Raw genomic sequence first — 14,581 nt, 5'->3', positions numbered from 1 at the left:
AACTCATCTCAGACGGACCGAAAGACAGTGGAAATGTGTGCTGTGGTCAGGTGAGTACACATTTCAGCTTGTTTTCAGGAAAACCAGACATCAAGTTCTCAGTGCCAAAGGTGAACATGATCAACCAATGTGTTATCAGAAAAAGGTGCAAAATCCAGCATCTGTGATGCTATGGGGGTTCATCATTGCACACGGCATGGATGAGTTGTGTGTGTGTGTGTGTGTGTGTGTGTGTGTGTGTGTGTGTGTGTGTGTGTGTGTGTGTGTGTGTGAAGGTACCATTGATGCGGAGGCGTATGTTGGGATTTTAGAGAGACATATCAAGGCATTGTCTCTTCCCAGGAAGTCCGTGCTTATTTCAGCAGCATAATGCCAGGCCTCATTCTGCACGGGCTACAATAGCATGGCTTCATAGACACAGAGTGCGTGTGCTTGACTGGCCTGCTGCCGGTCCAGATCTGTCTCCTATTGATTATATATGGCGCATCATGGAGAGGAGAATCAGACAACAGCAACCACAGACTGATGAGCAGCTGAAATGTTGCATCAAGTATGAATGGACAAAAATTCCAATTGCAAAACTGCAACAATTAGTATCTTCAATTCCCATATGATTAAAAATATTATTAAAGGAAAGGTGATGTAATACGATGGTAATAATGCCTCTGTCCTAACTTTTTTTTTTGAGTGTGTTGCAGGCATCAAATTCTAACTTTGTTTATATTTACAAAATACAAGTAAGTTGGTTAGTAAAACTATTGAAAACCTTTTCTTTGTCCTTTTGTCAGTTAAATAAAGGTTCGAGTGAATTAACAAATCACAGATTTTTGTTTTTATTGCATTTTGGAAACTATCCCAACTTTTCTGGAAATGAGGTTAGGACATTTTACAAAGCAATATATACACATCACCTTACATTGTAAAAGAATGTCTCAGAAATTTCTTATTCCCTAACATGAGTTGCTAAAAACATTTCATTCTATCTTACTTCAAGTCACCATGGTAACTTTAAGCCCCAAACTCCTATTCCCATCAAACAGTTGGCTTCCTGTTCTTTAAGAGGCAATGATGTGCTATTGATCGCTTGCTGTACCTGGGAACACCTAAACCTTCTACAGCCTCAAAGATGATCAGTCAAACTCAGTGCCTTACAGTCTAACTCCAAATTACAAACCCAGCTTTAATCTAGGCAATACTGTCAATATGCTTTAATGCCATCCGGTACTGTTTACTTCCATTTTAGCTTAATAAAGACAATGTTTGGCCTATTAAGCTGACTGAAATTGCTAATAATATCATTTGGTTTACAAAATACTTTTTTTTTTGTTCTTATCACATTCCTACAACATTTAATGTTTTATTTCAGCTTTGAAATAACCTATATGTCTGTATTTCTTCATCTCATTCATTTTACTGATACAGGGATTTACCGAGTCAGCTTGTAAAAGAAATTGAGGATGCCACGGAAGATGCTTCTTCTTTTCTTACTCAGTCTTCTTTCTTCCTAAAGCCCCTCTTGTGATGCACCCCTATCTGGTCTGCCTGCCCCCATAAAAATCATCTCCTAGGCCTCCTGCTGAGTGAAGCCTGACAGGCAGAGGTGGGGTCTCTCAGCATGCTATGTTTCTGTGACAGTTACCTCTGGAAAGAAACTGTGAGGCTTCCGTTGAGAGTTAAAGGTACCTGCACAGCCATCAAATGGATTTCATTGTCTCAAACGCTGTTAATACTGACTGATTCATCATGTCTTATTCAGAGGATATTCAAGTGATAAAGACTTAAGATTCATAATTGCTTTTGTGTGTGTGTGTGTGTGTGTGTGTGTGTGTGTGAGAGAGAGAGAGAGAGAGAGAGAGAGAGAGAGAGAGAGAGAGAGAGAGAGACTTCCAAGTACCACTTTCAACAAAAATCTCTTTAATACATTCACCTTCATGGCAATTAAACAGGAAGAGATAAAATTTACGCAAACCAAATTTAAAAACTCAGGTCAGTTGATTAAGGTAATGTTTGAAAGGGCCATGTGCAAACACAAGCCAAAACATTACAGGAAATGATGTATGAAGCTCTTATTAAATGAAGGGTTATTAAAATGAAGGTATTAAACCGCCCAGCATCGCTGGATCAGGCCATCGAGTTGGCAGAGGACCATTTGGCGGCTGTTCCGACGGCAGGACAGCGGACATCCTCTTCTCTCCTCTCCTCTCTCTCTCTCCCCCCCCTCTCCTCCTGTGTCTCGTCCTCGCCCCGTTCCCCCACCGCGGAGGCAGGGGCCGGCCCCACCCCAGCCGGCCCGTCGCACCTGCGGTGCTCTCCCGTTTTTCCCTTCTGTGTCTGTCTCTTCCCCCCCTCAGGTGAGTGAGCCCCAGAGCGCCGGTGCAGAGAGGAAGCCCGGGCCGGTTTGATGGCGCTGCGGGAAGCCAGGCCACCTCCAACAGCAGTGCTCAGCAATGGAAGTGGGCGCGGTGGTTCGGATACCCGACGCACCAGGAGCCGCCCTCGATCGGGCTGGAGCGTATCGCATACCAGTGAGTATCCAAGGGGATACATATCAGGCGTTGGTGGACTCTGGCTGTAATCAGACCTCAATCCACCAAAGCCTGGTGCAAGACGAGGCACTGGGGGGAGCACAGGGGGTGAAGGTGTTGTGTGTGCACAGGGATGTTCACAGCTACCCTTTAGTGTCGGTCCACATTTTTTTCCGAGGGGAAAAATTTAGAGTAAAGGCGGCGATTAATCCTCGCCTCACCCACTCGATAATTTTGGGAACTGATTGGCCGGGATTCGGGGAGTTAATGAGTCATTTAGTGAAGAGTGGGTCCTGCCGTAGTTTAGCAGGGGGAGGTCCCGGTGTCGCATTGGCGGGAGCAGCTGTCACAGAGCCGTCTACGTCATCTCCGCATCAGAGTGAGGAGCCGCAGGCTCCTCCTCCCTCTCTCGGGGAATCCCTTGTGGATTTCCCGTTAGAGCAGTCGCGAGACGAGACTCTGCGGCATGCATTTGACCAAGTGAGAGTAATCGATGGTCAAATGCTCCAACCAAACGCCACCCCGTTCTTCCCCTATTTTTCTATTATGAAGGATAGATTATACCGAGTGACGCAGGACACTCAGACTAAAGAGCAAGTCACACAGCTTTTGATTCCAAAGAGCCGCCGGGAATTGGTATTCCAGGCGGCTCACTTTAATCCCATGGCTGGACACTTAGGGCAGGATAAGACACTAGCCCGAATAATGGCCCGGTTCTATTGGCCAGGGATTCGCGGCGATGTCCGTAGGTGGTGTACGGCGTGCCGCGAATGCCAGTTAGTAAATCCAGCGGCCATTTCAAAAGCACCTTTGCGCCCCCTCCCATTAATCGAGACCCCGTTCGAAAGAATTGGGATGGATCTCGTTGGGCCATTAGATCGGTCAACACGAGGGTACCGCTTTATTTTAGTTCTGGTGGACTATGCAACACGATACCCGGAAGCAGTGCCTCTTTGCAATATCTCAGCCATCTCCCGAGTTGGAATCCCGAAAGAGATTCTGACTGACCAAGGCACCTCGTTTATGTCACATACACTGAACGAACTGTATGGGTTATTAGGTATTAAGCCGATCCGCACCAGCGTGTATCACCCACAAACGGACGGTTTAGTTGAACGGTTCAATCGCACCCTCAAGAATATAATTAAAAAATTCGTAAGTGAGGACGCACATAATTGAGATAAATGGCTCGAACCCTTGTTATTTGCAGTGCGAGAGGTGCCCCAAGCCTCCACGGGGTTCTCCCCGTTCTAATTATTATATGGGCGTAAGCCGCACGGCATTCCAGATGTGCTGCGAGAAAATTGGGAGGAGGAACCTTCACCAAGTAAAAACAAAATTCAATATGTTATTGACCTGCGCGCAAAACTCCACACACTCGCACACCTAACCCAGGAGAATTTGCGACAGGCCCAAGAACGACAAACCCGCCTGTACGACAGGGGTATGCGCCTTAGGGAGTTCGCACCGGAAGATAAAGTACTCGTACTGTTGCCCACATCAAGCTCCAAATTGAACGCCAAGTGGCAAGGACCCTTTGAGGTCACACGGCGAGTCGGGAACATCGACTACGAGGTGAGGCGAACGGACAGGGGTGGGGCGCTACAAATTTACCACCTTAATCTGCTCAAACTCTGGAACAAGGAGGTCCCCGTGGCGTTGGTGTCGGTGGTTCCAGAGAAGGCAGAGCTGGGGCCGGAGGTTCAAAAGGGAGCACTGGCATCGCATACCTCTCCGGTCCCCTGTGGAGACCACTTCTCCCCGACCCAACTCGCGGAGGTTGCCCAGTTGCAGACCGAGTTTTTGGACGTGTTCTCGCCCCTGCCCGGCCGCACCGACCTCATAGAGCACCACATTGAGACGCGCCCGGGGGTGGTAGTGCGCAGCCGCCCTTACCGGCTACCCGAACACAAGAAAAAAGTGGTTCGGGAAGAACTCGAGGCCATGCTCAAAATGGGCATCGTCGAGGAGTCCCACAGTGACTGGAGCAGCCCGGTGGTCTTGGTACCCAAGGCCGACGGGTCGGTCCGGTTCTGTGTAGACTATAAAAAAGTCAACACGGTGTCTAAACTCAATGGACGGCTGCCCGGCCTGAGCTGGGCGGTGGGGGTATGTGGCAGCGGGGGCGTGGTCAAGCGCCGGTCTGTGACCGGAGGGCGGAGTCAGGGAAGGTACTGTAAGTGGCAGAATCACTACACCTGATGTCAATTAACCTGTGTTTGTGTGTCTTCCCAGTGACCGCTAAAGAGAGAGAGAGCAGAGGAAGTGAGCTCTCTCCCCAGCCAGACAACTTGTGTGTGTGTGTGTGTGTGTGTGTGTGTGTGTGTGTGTGTGTGTGTGTGTGTGCGCGCGCGTGCATGGCTGAGAGAGTGATTCTTGCATCTGAAAAGAGCAAAATAAACAAAGTTACTGAACTTTATTCTGGCCTGCCGTCTTTCTGTGCTCCTCCCCCTCCTACGAACTGCCACACCTTTAAATTCAAGTGACTGATCAAACAGACTTATGTGTATAAAAGCTCGATAATAAATATAATAAGCTGAATCACGATGGGTTGCAATTTCCACCTTTGTAAATAATGTAAATCACGGACCACCTGGCTAAGCTTCAGGGTCCTCTGGGATCCTGAGGCCCCACTTTGAGAATCACTGTGTTAAAAAACAGAATGGACAGGCAAAGGAATGATAGTAAATAACACTTTCAGAATCCTGGCTCGCAGTTTTATTTATTATAGCGTTCCTTTAATTCATATAATACTGGGGCAGCATGGTGGTGTAGTGGTTAGCACGGTCGCCTCACAGCAAGAAGGTTCCGGGTTCGAACCCAGTGGCCGGCAAGGGCCCTTCTGTGTGGAGTTTGCATGTTCTCCCCGTGTCTGCGTGGGTTTCCTCTGGTTTCCCCCACAATCCAAAGACATGTAGTTAGGTTGACATGGGCTGAGGTAGTCTGGCTAACGTGACTTCAAAGCTCTGCGAGCATTTGGTCTGGCAAAGATATTAAGCCCAACCGTTTCCCAAAGTGCGTGGTTGACCTGCCTCCCTGAAATGCCTCAGTTTGCTACTGGTCGAAGCCAGAAAAGGCTGTGACGAAGCTTAAACCAATCACATCACTCTTTCCTCTGACGTATGTGACGCGACGGGGCTAACTGGTAAACTCTTATCGAAGCCGGTCGGGAGCAAGGCGAAAACGTCCTTCCTTTCAATAAATACCTCCAGGGCTGCTCTTTGCTCCGTTTTCAATGAGAACTTGCTCCATGTTCGTAATGTTTCTAGTGAATGAAGCGCTTCCGGCATAGATTATGTAAACAATCTATGGCTTCCAGTCGCAGTTCTACTACGTCACTGCCTTGAACACGCCTCTACCCAGGGCCGTTGGAGATGCTCAAAGTTGATTGGCTCCCGATTTTTCGGGAGCTTGGAAGAGCTGTAGATAGCTTGCCTGGCCAGACTAAGCTCGCAACAGGCCCTCGTGTTGCGTCACGCTTAGGATGGGCGGGCCCAGGCTAGGGCTGAGGTGCCCTTGAGCAAGGTACCTGACCCCTGACTGCTCCCCGGGCGCTCTGGTGTGGCTGCCCACTGCTCTGAGTGTGTGTGTGTGTGTGTGTGTGTGTTCACTGCTTCAGATGGGTTAAATGCAGAGGATGAATTTCACTGTGATAGAAGTGTGCATGTGACGAATAAAGGTTTCTTCTTCTTTATTTAATCTGATATTGCACTGTAAGTGAGAATCGTGGAGGTTAATATTTGTTGTTTATTACTTACATAGTTGCTTGTATGAACCCACCCCACATGCATCAGATGTGCCATGCACTTAATGCCTTTGGAACCCTTCTTGACCCTCCCATGAATAAGTCCTAGCCCTGCCCCTGGGTGTGTGCGCATGTGAGCGCATGTGTGTGAGTGACTGAGTGAGTGAGAGAATAAAAAAGAGGAAGAAATGGGAATGTTTGACTTACAGAAATATAATAACCTCTGTCAACTTTGTTGGAGGAGGTTATGCGTTTGCCTCCATTGGTTTTTGTTTGTCTTTTCCCAACATAAAAAAGTAGAGAACAGATTTTGATGACATTTTGAGGAAAGGTGGGCCATGGGCCAAGGAACAACTGATTAGATTTTAATGCAAATCCGGATATGTATGTGGATCCAGGATTTTTTTTTTGTCTGTTCCCAGCGTAGCTCAAAGTATTGAATAGATTTTGATGAAATTTGGTGTACAGCTTCAGTATTATCCTAGGTTCAAGTGATTTGATTTTGATATTGATAATATGTGTCTTGGTGGAGTTACGTGCGCTACCATGTGCACTTCCAGTTATACAATTGTTTATAGCATTCAGGTTTAAATATATTAACATGTAGAGAATGTACTTCTGGAAGTGAGTTTTCAAATCAGCTCTTTATACACATCTCTAAAAGTAAATTAAGTGAGAACATTTCTAAGAGCAAGGAATTTCTAATTCTGTTAGAATTAGAGGCTCAGTTGCTATTTGGCCCAGTGTAATGTCCTGTGACCACAAACATATTTTTATAGATCATCTATAGACCTTCATTTACATCCATTTTATTATTTTGCCTCTGACACTGAGTGTATTAGATGTTTCAATATTGATATCTTGCCATATTAAACCTGAATTCCTGTACTTCATCCAAACTAATTTAACTAAATACAAATGATGGATTATTTTCGCCATCCTACCCTATCCAACTCCTTGTAGGTTTAGACTTGTCACCAGGATGATGGACTTTATCCATAACAAATAAAAACAAACAACTCTGTTATGGCTCCTATTATTACTATGTACTGAACATAATATTACCAAGTCACGATGATAACCTTTAGCCATAAAATAGTAATGTGGTCAGATATCAGGTATGCTGGAGCTTTCTGATGACTGATGGCTCTCAGTCAATAACAGACATAGGGGACTTCAGATATAAGCCTTCAAGAGCTTCAGCAAGACACTTCAACTGGGGATTAGCATTAAAAGCTTTTTGTATTCCTGCCTAAAAATTTTTACAGGGCTCTTCAACATTTTATGCACTCTATCTCGGCTGTGAGTGTACTTTTTGAATGTTTTTACAACCCTCCTGCCGTACCATAGTAGATCTTTTATTAAAAATAAAAAAATAAAAGATCTGATGAACAGTCCAAAGCTACAATAGTTGATGCTTGAGTGTTTTTTTAAAAAAATGGTTAAATGGAGGGATCAAATTGTTACAAGACGTTTATATATATATAAAAAAAGAGAGAGAGTTATCTATCTAATTTTCTTCATCAATGGGGATTTTTGTATAATGGGAGAAAATCTTTAGCTGCACACACACACACACACACACACACACACACACACACACACACACACACAAGGATATTACACAGTTGTGCAAAGATGAAGTTTATCTTCGAGTGGTGAACATATTCACGAGTGAGCGAAGCGAGCAAATGAAAATATTTTCAACATGAGAAGATGAACTTCATATCTTCATACCACCATGTAATGTTCTTTCTATTATCTGAACACATCCACAAAAATACGCAAGTTAATCAAAATAATTTCAATTTTGAACCGGTTCGCCATTTTGACAACCGCACTTCCAGTCAGTGGGAAAACACTTGGAGTGACATCATCAGAGTGAAATACTGCAAAATATGTCACTCAGATCCGCGAGGTATTTCGTATGAAAAATGCAAATTTTTTTAACATGTGAAGATAAATTTCATATCTTCAAGCTAATGTGTGATGTTCTTTTTATTATGTAGACACATTCACAAACAAAAAGTACCCAAATTTATCAAAACAATTCATCAATTTCCTCACGAGTAACAGAGATTTATGTCACAGTTTTGGTTCTCTGTGTCCCGGATGTAGCTCGTATGAAAAACAAGAGTGGTATATTTCCCAGTAAAACACTCATGTTCACACACACACACACACACACACACACACACACACACACACACACACACACACACACACACCTGTATATATCATGCCCTAGGGGTTTGTGGACTTAGAGAAAACATGGGACGGAAACATATGGGACAGTCCAAGCTATGCTCCATTCTGGCATCCACACAGTGTGGGAGACGACTGGCAGCTCTCTGATCTGGCAGCAAAGCAACGTTCTAATTTCATTCAGTAAGTCTCTTTGAAATAAATATGGTACAAATAAACTAAATATGGGATACATATGTTTTAACTGATCATGTTTAATTATGCTCAAGGCTCCCCTTTACTAAGGATGCTTCCAAAAACTCCCCTTTGGTGCCCTTTTTCAGTCTTTGGTGCCAGAGGTATCAATTCTAAAAATGCAGTCAAGGGAATCAAGAAAAGAGGAGACAGGAGGCTTGTAGAGCAAGGAAGTGTTTCCTATTTTTCACTGTCATGTGGGCAGATCTGTTATACAGCTGAGAAACATATCAATAACTGAATTCATGAAAGCTGCTTTAAATTAGCACTTCAGTGAGTAAGGATGTCTCATTTGGTAAACATGTTTTTTCTCGATTCCTCCTGTTCTTGCTTCCTTTTCTCCCATCCTTTCCTCGTTTCCTCAGAGGGAGGAGGTAAGAAGCAAGTAAGAGGTGCAAGGAAAAGCTCCCTAATTATTTATTCTCATGTCAACATTAGTCTGAAGTTAAATAAAGGAATACCCCAGCACTTATTGATGTAATTTATATCAGATTTTGTGGTATCTAGCATACCCCTTTTCCACCAACTAGGGATCCATTCTGGTTCATGCACCAAATTTTGAACCGTTCAGAGCATTTCAACCAAAACTGGTTCAGAAGCTGAAAAGTTGGTTCCCAACTGGAACCAAAATGTAGCTGTTTTTTCCCGTATGAACCGTAACGACATCTGTGGGTGTGTCATTAATTTGAAGAGGAAACAGAACACAACAATGGAGAACGCAATAGAAAAGAATATATCTTCAGAAAAAAATGGACTGAAAACAAATATCTGCAATAACAGAACAAAAGTTTGCAGGTAATCAATGCGCACCGCCATCTTGCTACTACTGTTTACTCCTGTTGTGCATTATGCAATGCTCTCTGTTCATGATGCATCCTTGATTACAACAGTTCCGCTCAAAACTGATGAAAATGTGGGCTGGTTCACTAGCTGGCAGAGGTGGACAGTAACGAAGTGCATTTACTTGAGTACTGTACTTAAGTACACTTTTTGAGTATCTGTACTTTACCTGAGTATTTTTTTAAAACTCATTACTTTAACTTCATTACATTTGCAAGACAAAGATCATACTTTTTACTCCACTACATTTTTATCAAGGTCCTTGTTACTCGTTACTATGAAGCAGCTTTGAAAGTGGATGTTTTTGTTCTTTTCTTTTCTAAAATGTGATTGGTTTTGTCGCAGGTGACACTGAGACAGTCTATCAGTAATCACTAGGGTCACATCACGTCCATAGACCGGATAAAATCAAGTTCAATGATTACTCAGCAGAGTTATTTGAACACAATCAGTTGATGGAAGGAGGAGGTTCTTCTGGGGAATACACGCACCCAGGGTTATACCTAGAACCCATGTTTAAGTTTTCTGAAAGGATTAAAGATTCATTTAGTTTTAAATGTTTGCTTTGTTTGAGTAAAATGAACCACATCACGGCCTACAAAAACTCGCTGTACAACCTGCGGAAGCATATTGAGGTATGTAAACATTTTATTCCAAGAGAAAGCTTGCAATGAAGTTGTCTGTGCTTTTAGAGCTAGTGATAACATTGTAGTAGCTATGCAATCTGGTTAGTCAAATGACTTTCTATGGATTTGCCCGCCAAGTTGCCATCGCCTTGTCCACGGCTAACGATAACATACAGTGGTGCTTGAAAGTTTGTGAACCCTTTAGAATTTTCTATATTTCTGCATAATTATGACTTAAAACATCATCAAATTTTCACGCAAGTCCTAAAAGTAGAGAAAGAGAACCCAGTTAAACAAATTAGACAAAAATATTATAACTTGGTAATTTATTTATTGAGGAAAATGAGCCAATATTACATATCTGTGACTGGCAAAAGTATGTGAACCTCTAGGATTAGCAGTTAATTTGAAGGTGAAATTAGAGTCAGGTGTTTTCAATCAGTGGGATGACAATCAGGTGTGAGTGGGCACCCTGTTTTATTTAAAGAACAGGGATCTATTAAAATCTGATCTTCACAACACGTTTGTGAAAGTGTATCATGGCACAAACAAAGGAGATTTCTGAGGACCTCAGAAAAAGCGTTGTTGATGCTCACCAGGCTGGAAAAGGTTAAAAAAAATCTCTAAAAAGAGTTTGGACTGCACAGTCAGACAGATTGTGTACAAATGAAGGAAATTTAAGACCATTGTTACCCTCCCCAGGAGTGGTCGACCAACAAAGATCACTCCAAGAGCAAGGCGTGTAATAGTCGGCGAGGTCACAAAGGACCCCAGGGTAACTTCTAAGCAACTGAAGGCCTCTCTCACATTGGCTAATGTTCATGAGTCCACTATCAGGAGAACACTGAACAACAATGGTGTGCATGGCAGGGTTGCAAGGAGAAAGCCACTGCTCTCCAAAAAGAACATTGCTGCTCGTCTGCAGTTTGCTAAAGATCACGTGGACAAGCCAGAAGGCTGTTGGAAAAATGTTTTGTGGACGGATGAGACCAAAATAGAAGTTTTTGGTTTAAATGAAAAGTGTTCTGTTTGGAGAAAGGAAAAAACACTGCATTCCAGCATAAGAACCTTATCCCATCTGTGAAACATGGTGGTGGTAGTATCATGGTTTGGGCCTGTTTTGCTGCATCTGGGCCAGGATGGCTTGCCATCATTGATGGAACAATGAATTCTGAATTATACCAGCGAATTCTAAAGGAAAATGTCAGGACATCTGTCCATGAACTGAATCTCAAGAGAAGGTGGGTCATGCAGCAAGACAACGACCCTAAGCACTAGACTTAGACAGCCTTTATTATCATTCAGTATGCAACAAGTGTACACAGAGCGAAATTTTGTTGCAATTTGGCTCAGCACGGAATTACATATGAAGTGTATTGAATTAAATTTTGCAGCAGCAGCAAAAAATATTATAAAGTGCAATAGTATAAAGTGACCTGTGGAATTAAGAAATGTTCAAGTTGTAAATAGAAGTTTAGAGTTTGGATTTGGAGTTCAGCAGTCTGGTGGCCTGGGGGAAAAAGCCGTCACAGAACCTGGTGGTCCTGAGCCGAATGCTGCGGAACCGCTTTCCAGAAGCCAGAGGGGAGAACAGTCCATAGTGGGGGTGTGAGGGGTCACTGATGATCTTTCTGGCTCGAGACATGCAGTGCCTTGGTGCAATGTCCTGAATGGAGGAAAGAGAAGTCCCAATGATTTTCTCCACTGTCCTCACCACTCTCCTCACAGTCTTCCAGTCAGAGGCACTGCAGCCTCCACACCACACAGAGATGCAGCTGGTTAGAACGCTCTCTATGGTGCTTCTGTAGAATGTAGTGAGGATGCGTGGGGGCAGGTGGGCTCTTCTCATCCTATGCAGGAAGTGCAGACATTGCTGTGCCTTCTTGACCAGTGACGCAGTGTTCACAGACCAGGTGAAGTTGTCTGTGATGTGCACCCCCAGGAACTTGGTGCTATTGACCACCTCCACGGCCGTGTTGTTGATGAGAAGTGGAGCGTGTCTGGGTTGGTTTTTCCTGAAGTCAACAATGATCTCTTTAGTTTTGTCCATGTTCAGGATCAGGTTTTCTTCCCTGCACCAGCCCACCAGCTGCTCCATCTCCTCTCTATAGGCCAGGTCGTTATCGTCCCTGATGAGGCCCACCACTGTTGTGTCGTCTGAAAACTTCACAATGTGGTTGCTGGCAGCCCTGGGGACGCAGTCGTGTGTCATCAGAGTGAACAGCAGAGGGCTCAGGACACAGCCCTGAGGGGAGCCTGTGCCGAGGGTGATGACACTGGAGGTGTTCTGTCCGACCCGTACTGCCCGTGGTCTTTCAGTGAGGAAATCTAGCAGCCAGTTGCACAGGGGGGTGCTGAAGCCCAGGGGACCCAGTTTGTTTACCAGATGCTGTGGAATGATAGTATTAAACGCTGAACTGAAGTCCAGGAACCGCATCCGCACATGAGTGTTCTTCTCCTCCAGGTGCGCAAGGCTCAGGTGAAGAGCGGAGGAGATGGCGTCTTCAGTGGAGCGGTTTGGCCGGTAGGCAAACTGGAAGGGGTCGAATGTGGGAGGGAGCCTGGAGGTGGTGTACTCCTTTACCAGCCTCTCAAAGCACTTCATCATAATGGTAGTGAGTGCGACGGGCCAGTAGTCATTGAGTGATGTGATCTGAGGTTTTTTTGGCACTGGGATGATGGTGGCAGTCTTGTAATATGTAATGTTGGATCATTTTCCTCAATAAATAAATGACCAAGTATAATATTTTTGTCTCATTTGTTTAACTGGGTTCTCTTTATCTACTTTTAGGACTTGTGTGAAAATCTGATGATGTTTTAGGTCATATTTATGCAGAAATATAGAAAATTCTAAAGGGTTCACAAACGTTCAAGCACTACCGTAGTTAGTTAACTTGGACACTGTTAGTTAGCATGTAAAAACAGATTTATGCTAATATGAATAACATTAACTTATCTGAAGTCCTTTCAGAAATATGTTTTAGCATAATTATTTTCTGAGCAAGCTGCATTTACAGCTATTCCACTGTCTTCCTGATTAACATACACATACATGTGTGCACACACTGCCAGAGCTGTATCAAAGCACTACCATGCTGCTTTGTGGGGATGGGTAGGAATGTTAAAAAAAAATAAAAAATGACAGTGGCTCTTTTTTGTCAATTCAGTTGCATTTCATTTTGTAACATTCTGCCAGGTGTTTATTCTACAGGTTCAACAAGTTAGTCAGTAAATCCAATCGGTTGCTTCAGAGGCATTAGGTTTTGTAAGCGTTGTGGCAATAATACAACAATGCGTTGACAGAAAATGTACTTTTAATACTTATTTTTAAAAGCAAATACTTCAGTACTTTAACTTAAGTAAAAATTTGACTGTACAACTTTCACTTGTATCAGAGTAACATTTGACCAGTGGGATCTGTACTTTGACTTAAGTAATGAACTTGGGTACTTTGTCCACCTCTGCTAGCTGGCACCAAGGTTCAAAGAATCCTGAATGGAACCAGTTCAAGAACCCGTTCCCTGTTGGTCGAAAAGGGGTAGCAGAGCCTAAGAAAATGCAGAGGTCATGTTGTTAACACACAACCACAATTGAGTCACTCCGAACACATAGTTCTTATCTGACAGGATGAACTCTACTACTGTGTGTTTTGCCTAATTTACAAAATCTTTGACAATAACATTTATTAAATTCCCCAAAATTGCTTAGAATTTCATTATTTCATTAGAAGTTCATTAGGCTGCTGGGCCATAGAAGGTTCACGCTGCACGCTGCATGCTGCACGCTACACGTTCACGTGAAGAACCGGACCCTGGGCCATTAAACTTCATGCTTGGATGTTCACGTGTTGCGTCTGTTCTACTTTGACCGAGTAACCAACAATATGGACTCTTCGGATGACGACGATTGCCTCATTCTGCTTTTACTGAGACAGAGGAAGAGAAAAAGGAACAGAATTTGGAGCCGAGAACACTTCCTTCTGAGAGAAACCCGTGGTGAATTTCACCGAACATTCTATAATCTGCTTGACAATCCCGATGAAGAACTATTTTTCAATTATACCATTCAATTATATTTTTTCTGAAGTTTTCCCCTGAAAGCATAGCGTTATCTCCCTAGACCCGTTCTGATTGGCTGGCGCGGCGGTGACCGCATGCATTGACTGGAATTTCCGTCTTCACGCCTAGAAAAAAGTGTGCATGTTCATTTCATGCTTCACGCGTGAAGTGTGCAGCGTGCAACGTGAACGCCGTTCTATGGCCCAGAGCAAGTCATGCTACGTTTGTCCACTTTTCTTTACACGCGTGTAGCGTGCAGCGTGCAGCATGCAGCGTGCAGCGTGAACCTTCTATGGCCCAGCAGCCTTAGAGTTTCAATTAAGCAAGTTTTCTTCTCTCACTGGGAAA

General features: G+C 43.9%; 1 protein-coding gene across 1 annotated transcript in view; it reads right to left on the bottom strand.

The window, feature by feature from the left end:
* Positions 1 to 14,581, bottom strand: part of LOC132885144 (copine-9-like) — a 246,495-nt gene that overhangs the window by 156,883 nt on the left and 75,031 nt on the right. The gene's annotated exons all lie outside the window — the stretch shown is intronic.

Source organism: Neoarius graeffei, chromosome 4 (assembly GCF_027579695.1).
Source record: "Neoarius graeffei isolate fNeoGra1 chromosome 4, fNeoGra1.pri, whole genome shotgun sequence".
Classification (NCBI taxonomy): Eukaryota; Metazoa; Chordata; class Actinopteri; order Siluriformes; family Ariidae; genus Neoarius; species Neoarius graeffei.
This window is presented reverse-complemented; position numbering and strand designations above follow the sequence as displayed.